General features: G+C 35.9%; 1 protein-coding gene and 1 long non-coding RNA gene across 2 annotated transcripts in view; one reads left to right on the top strand and one right to left on the bottom strand.

Annotated features, from left to right (window-relative positions):
• LOC134533414 (TWiK family of potassium channels protein 12-like) overlaps window positions 1-13,920 on the top strand; it is a 321,365-nt gene that overhangs the window by 170,731 nt on the left and 136,714 nt on the right. The window lies entirely within an intron of this gene.
• On the bottom strand, window positions 7,265-12,025 carry LOC134532960 (uncharacterized). Its single transcript, XR_010075224.1, has 2 exons — window positions 10,526-12,025; window positions 7,265-8,282 (listed from the first exon to the last, which is right to left on the bottom strand). It is a non-coding gene; the product is annotated as an uncharacterized LOC134532960 (long non-coding RNA).

Here is a 13,920-nt window from a genome sequence, read left to right as displayed (position 1 = left end):
ATTCACATTTTTTTTTTTTAAATAAATAAAGGTATGTTTCATCCATTATGTGAAAAGCATATTAAAATACATCCTCAGAAATATTATCTAATTTTTTTTCACACATACATAAAACGCGTTGTAAATTAAATCAATAAAAGTTTTATTCACTTCAAAAACACAACACAAACACCATGCAGGCCTGGTATTTTTGCGCTATTATTTCGTACGTTTGCTCGTTTCCGTTCAAATCCCATCTTTAAACCAAAATTATTTTTACAGTATCCCATACCATTATTTTAATATACAGAGTTTAAAGCTTAAGTCACGCCAGCCAAATTTTATGGAGAAAATCTTATACTGAAGAATGAGCAAAGATTTTATCATTGCGAATTCTTGAGAAAATGCAATACATATTAAATACCTGTGAATTTTTGGCAATAAGCATTACTTATTTTGTGACTACGATTTCATACGAAAAACTTTGGCAAGCATTACATGATGGACTCCAAGTTTGTAAAATAAGAAATAATTTTCTCAAATACCTACTATGGATTGAGAATGTGACTAAAATGGCATTTAAAGAAATTATTGTTTAAATAAACACTTGTAGGAAGTTTATGCATTCAACCCATGAGAATCCTATACTCCCATGTCGATTTAGAGAAACACTATCGTAGTATAGTAAATAGAGTGAAGAAAACGTTTTTCGCTTACGTAAAAACTATTATTCTCTAACTATCTGTTAATTTGTTTATTACAATTTTGCAAAATATATTTTAAAAAATATATAATTGATGATTTTCAGTTTCCTGGAAAATAACTGTTTGTAAACAAAATCATAATAGATTAGTTTTCAGACAATCATTTAAGAAAGACTTGGTGTTTTAAAAAAAATAAAAATAAACATAAACTACAAAAAATTTGGTTGTCTGTAAAGTTGGTTTACGGACGATAGTTTAACGTGACAACGTCATAACAAAACATTGATGAAATGATTGATCCAGAAGAAAAGGAAATATCATATTCGGCCTGAGACTGAGTTCTCAATAGGTTTTTGCAACCAAACCATTTAGGCATTATAAATATTACATTCTTTGAGGAAGAAATTTTATTAAAATTTTTCTATATTTTGTATGATAAAATCTACCTCTGCATACTTTTATGAATAAAATTGAATCATTTTTATTGAATTATCACTATTTTGTATGGATACAAAGGAGTGAAATGAAATCTACAGTTTAATTAATAAATTTACTTTTAGTTGCATTCATTAATTCAAATATATGTATTACTTTTGAAGTGTCGTGCGCGCCGTATTTATTTTTACAAGTACAAAAAAAATTTCAGTCGGCGGAATTTGATCCGTCAACCTACCGAATGTGTGTTAGCGGCTCTAACTGCGCAGCCACGAGGCCATGTAGAAAACAATTTTTTCAGAAGTTATATATTAATATTATTCCACTCACGATATTTGTTTGAATTTATTTTAACTAGCATATTCTCTGTTGGACTCGAAATATTTACACGCTCGTGGGCTCATAACTATAATACGGTGTGTGATTTAGTTGATCAAATAATAACTCATGACAAATAATTACCAATGTCAAACTAAAGCGTGAAAAGTATCATACCTGCAATACATATTTAGTTACACAGCTAAACCAATACTTATACAACACTGTTTAAATATACTGATTTACACTAGTAATTAAAATAATACGTACTTGTAAGAACGCCATTTCCTTGCGAATATACTCCCGTCGCGCGGTGCACAACAATAACCTCGAACCAGTACGCCGCCATGTGCAGGCCGAGTTCTCTGTACCGTCCGCAACATACCAGAGAGATGCCACGCATGCGTAAACACATCCGTTGTGGGACATCCGTAGTGGGACATCCGTAGTAGGACATCCGTAGTGGGACAATTTCGTGCGTGCAGCCAGTGTTCATCGATTTATTAGACGTCACGTCAAAAATTGGGCATCTAGTGTATTTTGAAGATTTTTGTGTCGTGCGGAAACGTGGAATACGTTCAGTTGTTTCCCGTAAAAATTAAATTATATTTTAAGCACGCCGCAGCGCAGTTCCGAGACACGTGTGGGTGGACCACTTGAATCAATTCACATGTTTTGCAAAAAACGTTGACGAGCTGTTTTCCTGCTGGGTAACCAGTAGAACTTGCTGATGAAACTTCAGTCCCTGAAAACGAGTTGAGGGAACTGACAGATTCAAGTGGAGTATTTTTTTAGTGGATCTACGATGAAATGTCACCCATGCTTAGCATTTACCGCCATTTCAAAGCGTCAGAGCGCGCGTCAAGAGTCCTGAGTGCTGCGGGAAACGTCCAAACCTTTTTTTTTCCTTCTCCTTACTTCGGAGACGAGGGAGGGCTAATCAAATCTCTTGTTCTGATAAAAAAAAAAAGGAGAGAGACGAGGAAATAAACTGTGGGACGGGAAAGGAGTGTGGGAGGGGCCTTGCTCGGGGAAAATTAAATAAAATATTGCGAGTGCGGCTTCCAGGGACCGACCGGTGGGGACTACGGGACACGGTTCGAAATAGGACTTGCTACATCGCGTTAACGGCGAAACAACGTAAGTACGTAGGTCCTTCCGCTAACTTCTCGCATCAACACCCTTTCTCATGCAGTGACCCTTTGAATACATTACTCTGCGAATTTATTAGAAACCTAAATATGTTTCATAAAAAAAATACCGTTTCCGCCAGTTGTTACTGCCATGTTTTTTTTTTTTTTTTTTTTTTTTTCGTGATAAAGTGAGAGGTTTCGACAGTTGCTTCAGAGAATATTTTGACTTGTGCACATGAATATTGTGAAATACTTAAACAAAACAGACACGGATTCACATAGCAACAGACTAACAAGGCGCTTATCGTAATACTTAATAAAACTCTTGAACTTAACTGACCGGCAGACAACGCACAGCTTGAACCAGTTCTGTCTAGAAGCATGAAAATTTATGTTGAAGTTCCTTACATAACGTAGGTGAAAACTAAAGAAGATTTTGTTTTAATTTATCCCCTAAGGTGGTTAAATAATATATGAAAGTTTGTATGGAAATGTATCAGTTTTAAAGTGATAAATATGTAAATTGATGTTTAGGCTTCTGTTTATAAATAAAAATAAGTTTTAACGGACTTTTTGGTAATTAATAAAAATTTATAATAAATACTTTCCCATCAGGGCCAATTTTGTAGCTATACAGTTGTTTATGTGTAAGTGTACAAATATAAAAATATTTTATATGAATATTTCTGTTCCAGTCGCAAAGAAAAATATTAACAATAAAAAAATATGTTTATAATTTAGAAACTACAGTTTTGGTTCAACTGTTCCATACAAACACAGTTACGAATAAGATAGTAGTTTGTACGACAAATCTATTGGCCCCTTGCATTATTGAATTTAGTGTAATTTTATTTTGATATATTAAACCGTTGCACGTAGATATTGGTGTTGTCTCTAGCCGAATGACGACACAGTGGTTGTTTCAAATTTTTATGTGAAAATATTTTTTGTATCGTCTAAATATTCAATCTTTTACATCCAGTTTTAATGAAATTTCAGTTTAGTTAATCATAACATTTTATAAAGTGACAATCTATTAATTCTTCTAACACTGACTAATATTTCAATATCAACTTATGGTCTTTTGACAAATAACTATATAAAGTAGTTTGCCTGGTATGTGTGATGAAGCCTCTTAATAAAGAAAAATATAACATACATAGTGAAATTAACTATTTATGTATGTTCCTATACAGCATGGATCCATTTTATGTGTGTTCCAGCAGTAAAGTTTTGGTATTTATTTTATTTATGTTTTAAAGCGGATCACAAACTTTTCAAACTTGAGTACCATGTGTGTCTATATCTGAGAAGCCAAATCGAACAGGGAATGTTTTCTTTAAAGACACTGGCAAATGACCATAGCAGCTCCAAATGTGTGCGCAGAACATTAATGGCCACCCAGCCTCTTTTTTCCCGCTATAATGCACCATTTCGAGTCACAAGCACTAGCCAAGACGAATAAACCGCCACTAGTGTGTGACCCTCGGAAAATGAAAGTTTCTTATGGCGAACTCGCGAACCGCCATTTAGGTGCATGTAACTCTGACCACCACATAGCTGGCAGTTCAGATTCGAAAAATGAACACGACATGTGAAAGTACCAAGAGTCTTCGTTTTAAGATTAATAAAAATGTTACAACTTTGCCAACGTGTAATTCTTGGGTTATCACCCGATCTTGGTATTATGTTCCTTTTTCACCGGGAAACAACAAAGATACGCCCTTATCAGCAAACCCGACATCCTACATGAGTCAACGGGTGGTAATATACGGAATAAATACTTCGAAACAAAAGCATATTAAATGTTAACTATGCATGAAATTGTTCATTTACAAATGATCAACTTGGTAAAGTCTTCAGTTTATATTCATTTTCAGTATGAAATCTCATATTGTGTCGTTTAAAGTGCAGAGCATAGTAAGAACTTTTAGTCATTTTGTAATTTGCCAATAAGTTTGGCAATTATACTGTGACTTATGGTGTTAATTTGACTGAATTCACCTATTATTCTTTTTTTTGTAAACTTATCGCTGAATAAATAGTATTTTCAAACTTTTTAAAAAAATTCTTGTTTTACATGCTAGTTTATGAGACTGTAATAATTGGTCCACATTTAGAATAGAATGTTAAAAATCGTTATATTCTACAAAACTCAGCGGTCTCGAGTGTAGTTGTCTTGAAAGACCGAGTGAGAGATAGCCAGGTACGAATGTATAACTATTGTTATACAAATTTCGGGACCATATATACAGTTGAATAAAATTTCCTGAACAACATATCTTAATCCAACTTTTGATTAAGGACTATAGCACGACACTCGTGAACGTTCGTAGATATTGTCACGATCCACCTTCAGAGGGGGGGGGGGGCGAGAATCGTAGCTCTTTACATAGAAACAACTCGCTTGGCATCAACTAGTCTTAACTTCATAAAATACTTTACTGTACCTAGGATCATAGGTTCGTCATCCCGTACAGGATGTCTGGTGAGAGCTGAACTAAGGAGATTTTGCAAAATAACATAATACTTAATTAAAATTATTTTATTCTTAAAGTCAAATACTCAACATCATTTTAAAGAACATTTAAATAGCGGGATTACAATTTAAAACAATAATCTCTTTACTTCCTTAACGATTGAACGACCTTACAAGAGAGAGAATGAGAGAACTTCACTAAACACTTCCCTAGTCCTTCCGAATACCTCAAATCATAATTAATACTTAAAATTAAAACAAAGATAAGTCCATACTCACATTTTCCGAAAAGCCTTTCTTGATCGATTACTTAAAACTAACGTAGGGGCCTCTCCTGCCCTTAAAATCCGAACGAACATTACATTTTAAAAAATTATAACTAAACGACTAGTGACAAGGGCCATTGCCTCCGCCCGAAAGCTTGAAGATGACTACATTATGACCTAACTTAAATTAAACGACTCGTGGCCTCTGGCGTCGGCCATAGCTTCCGCCCGAAAGCTTGAATTCCTACATCACGAACGAACTAACAACTCGTGACCACAGGTGAGACGCATAGCCTCCGCCTGAGTGAGCCTGAATTCCTACATCACGAACGAACTAACAACTCGTGACCACAGGTGAGACGCATAGCCTCCGCCTGAGTGAGCCTGAATTCCTACATCACGAACGAACTAACAACTCGTGACCACAGGTGAGACGCATAGCCTCCGCCTGAGTGAGCCCCGAGTCACCAATCACTTGCGCTTAAATTCGCGCGCCCTGCCGCGCCTAGCATAACAAAAGCTCGTTATTGAAGTCAAATTTACTAAACAACTAACTAGAACATCTGGGAAGACTACCCCCCCTCTACCCCGATGTGCAGGCCACACCGCGCGGCTTGTTACGACAGCGCGCCCCAGTAACTGCGGCCCGTGGCTGCGCCAGCGCGCGGCCAAACAAACAAACAAAATTCTGCAAGCCCGCAGCGCGCCGCGCCGGCCCCGTGCCCCAATTACATGGTCACGCCACTTGCGCTGACGAGTGAACAGAGCAGCCAGCCCAGAGTCCCGTCAGTAAAGTCCCTAAATTTGATTTCAACAACCCTGCAAAATTTCAACCCGCGACATAACCCTCCCCTCACAGAGCTCGAGCCCCATCGAGCTACCTCAAAATTACAAATTGTCTTTTTCCATTAAACCATAACTATAAATTCCTCATTTCACAAAAATAATAATTTTCTTAGTTCCTTGCTGTCTGAACATACATCTAGATTCTGCATAAGATTTATTTTAAAACAACAAGTATTCATAAAATTAAATGTAAAACTTTTATCTGGTTTGTTCTCACAGGAACCTTCAGAGGCTCGAGTTCTCAATTCTAAAATAAATTGTTCTGTTAGTGAAGCTCTCTTTACAAATTAAATTACTGTTCTTAGTTTCTCAGTATTCGTTAAACAATGTGCAAATTCTTGATAATTATTATTATTTTTTTTTCAGTTTCCGTTTATTACCATACTTCTTTCGTTCTTCAAAAAAAATTAAGTGTCCTTACAGTGTTTCAATTAATTAAACTCTTATCTCGTGAAGGTTGGTGCAACTCCTCGAAGTCAGTGTTGTCGAGAAGAGTAGCTCCCTGGGCTGGCCATCAGCAAACACCACTCAACTCCAACAGCTACTGGACTGGCTTCCAGGGCAGCTCACAACTTCTCCCCACATCTGCTTCGGAGTTGTGCCATCCTCATCACGAACAGATTACAATTCTGAAACATCATCAACAGGCATTACCATCACGCCTGACAAATACAAAACTAACTACTAAACTGCAATCGATGGGCAAGGATGTAAACACACAAAAAAAATAAAATTAATTAATTCAACTGCTAACATAAAGTATCCCACCCTTAGCATAATCTAATCAGGCAAATAATTTGATAGGAAAAACTTAAGGAAGGGAAACATGACCTCAAATGATTTTCCCTAACTCTTGAGTCTTGATCTTCTCTATACAGCAAATAGTCCCCACGAAGTACCTGGGTTGAAGGTCAGTTCACATGACCCACCCATAACCTTTCTACTCTTCTTTTCTTCTGGGGGCAACCACAATGCCCACCAATCTCTCTCCATGGTGCCGAACCAGCTATCCCATGAGAGTAAACAACGTAGTCAATAGAAGCGCAGAGGGGAAACACCAATCTCTGGCTTGTCGAGTCATAAAACTGCTTTATCTTCTTCTTCTTCTGAGTAAAAATATCTGACTAACCTTGCTTCTATTCTTCCAAACAGTAAAAGTTCATCAGGTATCTTCATGAAAGAAACATTCTAACTAATAATTCTTCATTTTTCTTCTTCTTTATTTCTGTTAGTTGTAATAGAAGGCCATGTTAGGGAGGTTATAGGGAAAAAGAGTGGCCAATTCCCACCCCATCACCCACCTAGATCATGACTAATTAACTTTTAAACTTTCTATTTCAAACAAATAAAAAAAAACATTTTTTTTTATTCAAACTTTTAAACTATAATTACTTTTACTTCATAACCTCAAAAGCTAATCAATAATTCTAAATGAAATTGTGATTTACTGCATCCTTGTTCCATCCGATCTGTTTGTTTATAACCTTTCTTGTAAAGTATAAAATTTTCAAACATTACTAATTCAAAAAAAAATTAAATTCTGGTGTCCTTTGAGTTACAATTAACTTTACTATTTCTTAGCTTGAAATAATTTAAGTTTTCAGAACTATTTCATTGTCTAATTCACAACACTTAAAAATCAACTCAAAACAACAAATCATCAAAATCAATAAGATCATCTGACCTACCTATCAGTACTGTGAACTTGAACTGTTCGTACACATTTATAATAAGCTATTGTATTTAAATTCCAACCTAAATAAGGTTTAAAAAAAAACTACTAATCCCTCTGTAAATTAAGAAAATTAACTTTAAAAATTAAACTTAAGGTATTAGTTCTTTTTGACAGCTACCACAACTCACTAGTTCCATTACATTACTATAACCTAAAAAGTTCTGTAAATAATGTTTATAACAAAAAAAAAACTCCAGTTACTGTCTTCCATAAAAAAAAATAAAACTTTACATGACCTTATTAATCTCCACTTGTAAGTCCATGGCTGCCAGCTTTCTCTTCTCTTGAATCTTCAGTCTTGGCTCTTGTTTCAGTGATCTTGTATCTTGTCTCTCGAACTCTTGTCATCTTGTAAACTGGACTGCTGCTCAGCTCATCTTAAGGAATCTGTAACAGTTTCAAAAATACATGTTAATTTAAATTACATAATTCCTGTTCTTTGGTCCTAAAAAAAAATTGTATTATTAGTACACATTACCCTGAAACAACATTATTATTCATTGTTTATTACTTAAAAAAAATGCTTTACCATAAAATCCTTTTTTGTTCTTTTCATTAGGCCTATTTATTTTCCTTCTTCTTAATTAAATTCTGCTTCAAATGTTAATCTTAACTTAAGACCTACCATCTATTTATTATTCATTACCTACATTATTTATGTTACCCTAAAATTCCCATAAGTTTCTAATACTTCCTATCAAAGACATTCTCTCTAAAAAAAAAATTTACTTGTGACTCTTAACTTAACAAACTTAAAAAAAACTTTTACACTAGACTTAACTTATTATTCATTCTTAGTTACTAAATTTCTATTTGTAAACTTTAGTACTTACAAACAAAAACTGCCTATTTCTCTCTACCTCTTAATCTCTTTCAATTATTACAATAATAATGTTACCTTGCATCTTTAAACTTTCTTCTTTTCAATTAAATTAGACATCTCATAACAATAAAAATTCTGCCTATACTCTTCTTATGGGTGTACAAACCAACAACAAAATTTCAAATTCTCAAGTTTCCTTATATTTAAATTATGCAATGCACATAACCTCTGTGGTGCCTGTACCCTTTTAGGCCTACCACCTTCTCCTCTCACAGCATGACAACTCTTATTCCTCGGGGTCTGTATTCACTGTTACAAATCAAATATCTCAAAAAAATTAAAAACAAATTTATTATTTTAAGAAAACAAAAATTTACATTGAATTTACTATGGAGCCTGGAAATCTTAATGTCTCACAGCAGCTAACATGACTAAATCCCATGGAACCCCAGGTTTACCTAACCTGTGCCCAAAAATTTAAGCATACCAGGCTTTCCCTGCACTGGTTTTACAGCATCACACACTATTTAGGGCCCCTGATCTGCCATCAGTCCCAAGGAGTTTTCCCACAACCCCTCTACACAAGCGCCTACCGCATTCCTCTCAATTGGCTATCGGTTTTACGGCATTCTTTTGGGATCCGACCATCAAGTTAGGGCTAATCGAACACTAAACCTCCATACTTCCAAACTAATGTAAATCAATTAAATTTTCTCTGTAATTTCTTAAAATCCAAATAAAAATTATTCAAACATGCCCAAGAAACTTTCAAAAAAAAAATTCATAATCTTATCTTCAAACCCTTAAAATAAAAATAAATAGATTACTCTGTTTTCTCCTTAATAACTGTAAACTGTCAACAAATATCATGTCGTAAATTTTAACTATGCTTACTGACTCTTAATCATAAAATCTCATTTGTCCTAATTAATAAACAACCGATTTCCTTAAAATCTCACTGTATCTCTCACACTCAAACTTCACTGGCTGAATATCTCAATAAATTCAAAAACAATTATCTAAACTCTTAAAGAAACTCCTCCCCAATTATTCAAATTACTTCACCTTATTTTATTTCATTACTTAAAACACCTTACTCAAAAAAAATTAATTAATTATCTAGCTATCTTCCATTATTATTTATTTACCGAACAAAACTTTCTCCTAAATTAATTTAGTAAAATTCAATTTCACATTAGGAAAGTACACTAACTCTCTACAGCAATGTTTCTCATTTCCCTCCTTCCTAACTGAATCCAATCTTACTTAACCTCCATGGAATTTACCTCACAAAATAACCAAAAATTTCACTGTAGTGCCTATCTGCTATAGGCCCACTACACAGGGGGCTCTAACCCCACCAACAAACTTCATTGAAATGGTACCCTATCCCATACAGGATAGCCACTTCGGTACTACCATGGGGAACTCCTGCCCCAAACTACTCACAACTCTCAGGATTCTCCTGACCCTTAATTCCGTAGTCAGCCCATCTCCTATGGTCTGCGCTACAATTCCCTTTCTTCCCAGGGACACAACGCCTCACCTTAGGGTCCCTCGCCCTAATGAAAACATTAATTTTGTCTCTCTGTTCTTTTGGAGTAAATTCCCTCTACACACAAAATCTAGCCTTCCCAGTTTTCTCAATGCTTATCGATTTTATAGTGTACCTCCTTAATAATGTTTACAAATCCCAAAAAAAATATTTTTAAAACCGAGGTAGAATTTAACTAACAAAAACATAAACAACTTACAACGAAACACTTCTAGCCTATACATCATACACTTCTTAAATTAAATTACTTACATACTGAAAGTTCCTCTTCTCCTAAAACACACTTAAATTTAAATTTATTTAACCAATAGTCTATTTTCTTATCGTTAAGTTACCGTACAGCTGATCAAAACAAGGTCACGGCCTGTCCACGTCTCCGTATGAGCCCGTGACGTCACCGAATTCCATCAGGTGCGCCAACCCTCGCTTGCGGTTCCTCCGTTCTCCGCTAGGTCTCAGCACCTCCCCGTCACGTGTTCATTCTGCCACGTCCACTGACGTGTCGTTCTGAAACAACTCTCAACATTTTTCTAATTAAAACAAAACATCACTATAAATTCTATAACTCTCTTTTACATAAACTCTCGTTTTCTCTTTAATTCCTTTCTAACGTTTATCCTTTCCTCGACTGATTTAATTCGTACGTCTCGTCTCCTACGCGCACGAAAACAAAACAAACTTCTCTTGAAAATAATTCCTATTTACGACAAAAAACTTTATTTTAAATTATAATTCTCTTAACCTACAATCTTAAAATGAACTTCAATTAAATTAAACCACTTGCATTATCTCTAATAAGCATTTAACTTATAACGTATTCTCCTCACGTAATAATCCCCGATATAAATCTACAATAAATTCAACGACTTAAAACAACTTATCACTATAAACTTTATCCTTACAAGTATCCTCAAATAAACATCTGTTACGTCAAAAAAAAAATCTCAAAGACTTCCTCCACTATAGACTAAAATTCCGTAATCCTCTCCTCAAGTAAACTCTTAATAACCTGCTATCAGAAGCTGAAACTAACTTAATAATAAACATAAAAATCTACCTCTCTCTCTCTCCAGAAATAGAACCTACCCGGCGCCTCCACCATTTCTGTCACGATCCACCTTCAGAGGGGGGGGGGGGCGAGAATCGTAGCTCTTTACATAGAAACAACTCGCTTGGCATCAACTAGTCTTAACTTCATAAAATACTTTACTGTACCTAGGATCATAGGTTCGTCATCCCGTACAGGATGTCTGGTGAGAGCTGAACTAAGGAGATTTTGCAAAATAACATAATACTTAATTAAAATTATTTTATTCTTAAAGTCAAATACTCAACATCATTTTAAAGAACATTTAAATAGCGGGATTACAATTTAAAACAATAATCTCTTTACTTCCTTAACGATTGAACGACCTTACAAGAGAGAGAATGAGAGAACTTCACTAAACACTTCCCTAGTCCTTCCGAATACCTCAAATCATAATTAATACTTAAAATTAAAACAAAGATAAGTCCATACTCACATTTTCCGAAAAGCCTTTCTTGATCGATTACTTAAAACTAACGTAGGGGCCTCTCCTGCCCTTAAAATCCGAACGAACATTACATTTTAAAAAATTATAACTAAACGACTAGTGACAAGGGCCATTGCCTCCGCCCGAAAGCTTGAAGATGACTACATTATGACCTAACTTAAATTAAACGACTCGTGGCCTCTGGCGTCGGCCATAGCTTCCGCCCGAAAGCTTGAATTCCTACATCACGAACGAACTAACAACTCGTGACCACAGGTGAGACGCATAGCCTCCGCCTGAGTGAGCCTGAATTCCTACATCACGAACGAACTAACAACTCGTGACCACAGGTGAGACGCATAGCCTCCGCCTGAGTGAGCCTGAATTCCTACATCACGAACGAACTAACAACTCGTGACCACAGGTGAGACGCATAGCCTCCGCCTGAGTGAGCCCCGAGTCACCAATCACTTGCGCTTAAATTCGCGCGCCCTGCCGCGCCTAGCATAACAAAAGCTCGTTATTGAAGTCAAATTTACTAAACAACTAACTAGAACATCTGGGAAGACTACCCCCCCTCTACCCCGATGTGCAGGCCACACCGCGCGGCTTGTTACGACAGCGCGCCCCAGTAACTGCGGCCCGTGGCTGCGCCAGCGCGCGGCCAAACAAACAAACAAAATTCTGCAAGCCCGCAGCGCGCCGCGCCGGCCCCGTGCCCCAATTACATGGTCACGCCACTTGCGCTGACGAGTGAACAGAGCAGCCAGCCCAGAGTCCCGTCAGTAAAGTCCCTAAATTTGATTTCAACAACCCTGCAAAATTTCAACCCGCGACAATATTATTGTAATGTACATGTGCTTTCTGAACTAATTGGGTATTTATCAGTCATTATGTTATTTAATAGTGTATTGTGTGTGTTTGGAGTGTTATTGATCAAAGGTTATTATAATGTTCTAGTATAAGTGTTGGTAAGAGTATGGTTTATAACTATTGATCTATAGGTGAAAAACTCGGTAAATACATATGATTAAGCAAATTGCATTACCTTGGTCTATTTCATAACGTTATAATAGAGTTATTGTGTTATTGCCTAATTTTTTCTCTAGTGATAGTCTAAATCAGGAACAGCTCATTATGCATTAAGATTCACCCATTAAGATATGTATATCTGCCTGCAGTAAGATTACGTACTGAGGTTCGATGTTGCAGAGTATTGATTAGAAAGTTGAGTTGTACGTACGTTGCACTGTAAAAAGCACTATGTCATTGCCCATGTAAAAGGCATTTTGTCATTTGTCTTAACGATGGAAAATATTCAGTAATAAACTATACAAAACGTTTATGGCACAGAAGTTTTTGAAACCAATATGTTATCTTTCAGTTGTTTTACTGTTTAATTTAATGAATGGTTTTTAAAGTAAGTAATATACATTATTATTAAATGTAATATCATTATTAATTAACGTTTTCTCATCGGAACTCTGCCGACCCTGCAAATGATAATTATATATTTTTCATATTTAGGCTAAACACATACAAAAGTATCAGATTGTTTTAATTGGTTTTTACATTTGTGGACATGTAACGCAGAATTTCACAATTAAGATTAACATATTTCGTTGGTTTATTATAAATTCTCAATTGTGTTTATGCCATTAAAAAACATACAATCATTTTCCGTGATAAAATGGCTCAGGAACCGTATGATTAAAAATAAAAATGTTAAAAAACGTGTGATACCGTCCCTGCAAAATTAAAAAAAAAAAAAAAAAAGTTGGGAGGGTAAAAGTAATACTTGTCCCCGACGCAGTAGTTTTGAACAGCAGTTTCGGTCCTGATGACAGCGCACTACGAGAGACTTTTTGTTTCCCCCTCGAGTTTGTACGATTAAGGGGTAAGCAACATCTGGCATCGCGGGCAACACGGTGGCGATTACAGTTCGTCCCGCGACGTGTCGAAAAACTGGGCGATCCGTGTGGGAGAAGAGAGATCTTTTTTTTTTCTTTTTTCCCGCCGCAGGCCGCGTCTCGGAGCTGAGTTTACGCAATGTATATTTTAAAAACACGCGGCCAACTGTCGTCTTACGTCTTACGGCGCGCAGGGCTGAGTCTCGGATCGCGCCGCGCACAG

This window comes from Bacillus rossius, chromosome 6 (assembly GCF_032445375.1).
Source record: "Bacillus rossius redtenbacheri isolate Brsri chromosome 6, Brsri_v3, whole genome shotgun sequence".
NCBI lineage: Eukaryota > Metazoa > Arthropoda > Insecta > Phasmatodea > Bacillidae > Bacillus > Bacillus rossius.
Note: the sequence above shows the minus strand (reverse complement) of the source record. Positions and strands in the feature narration are given on the sequence as shown.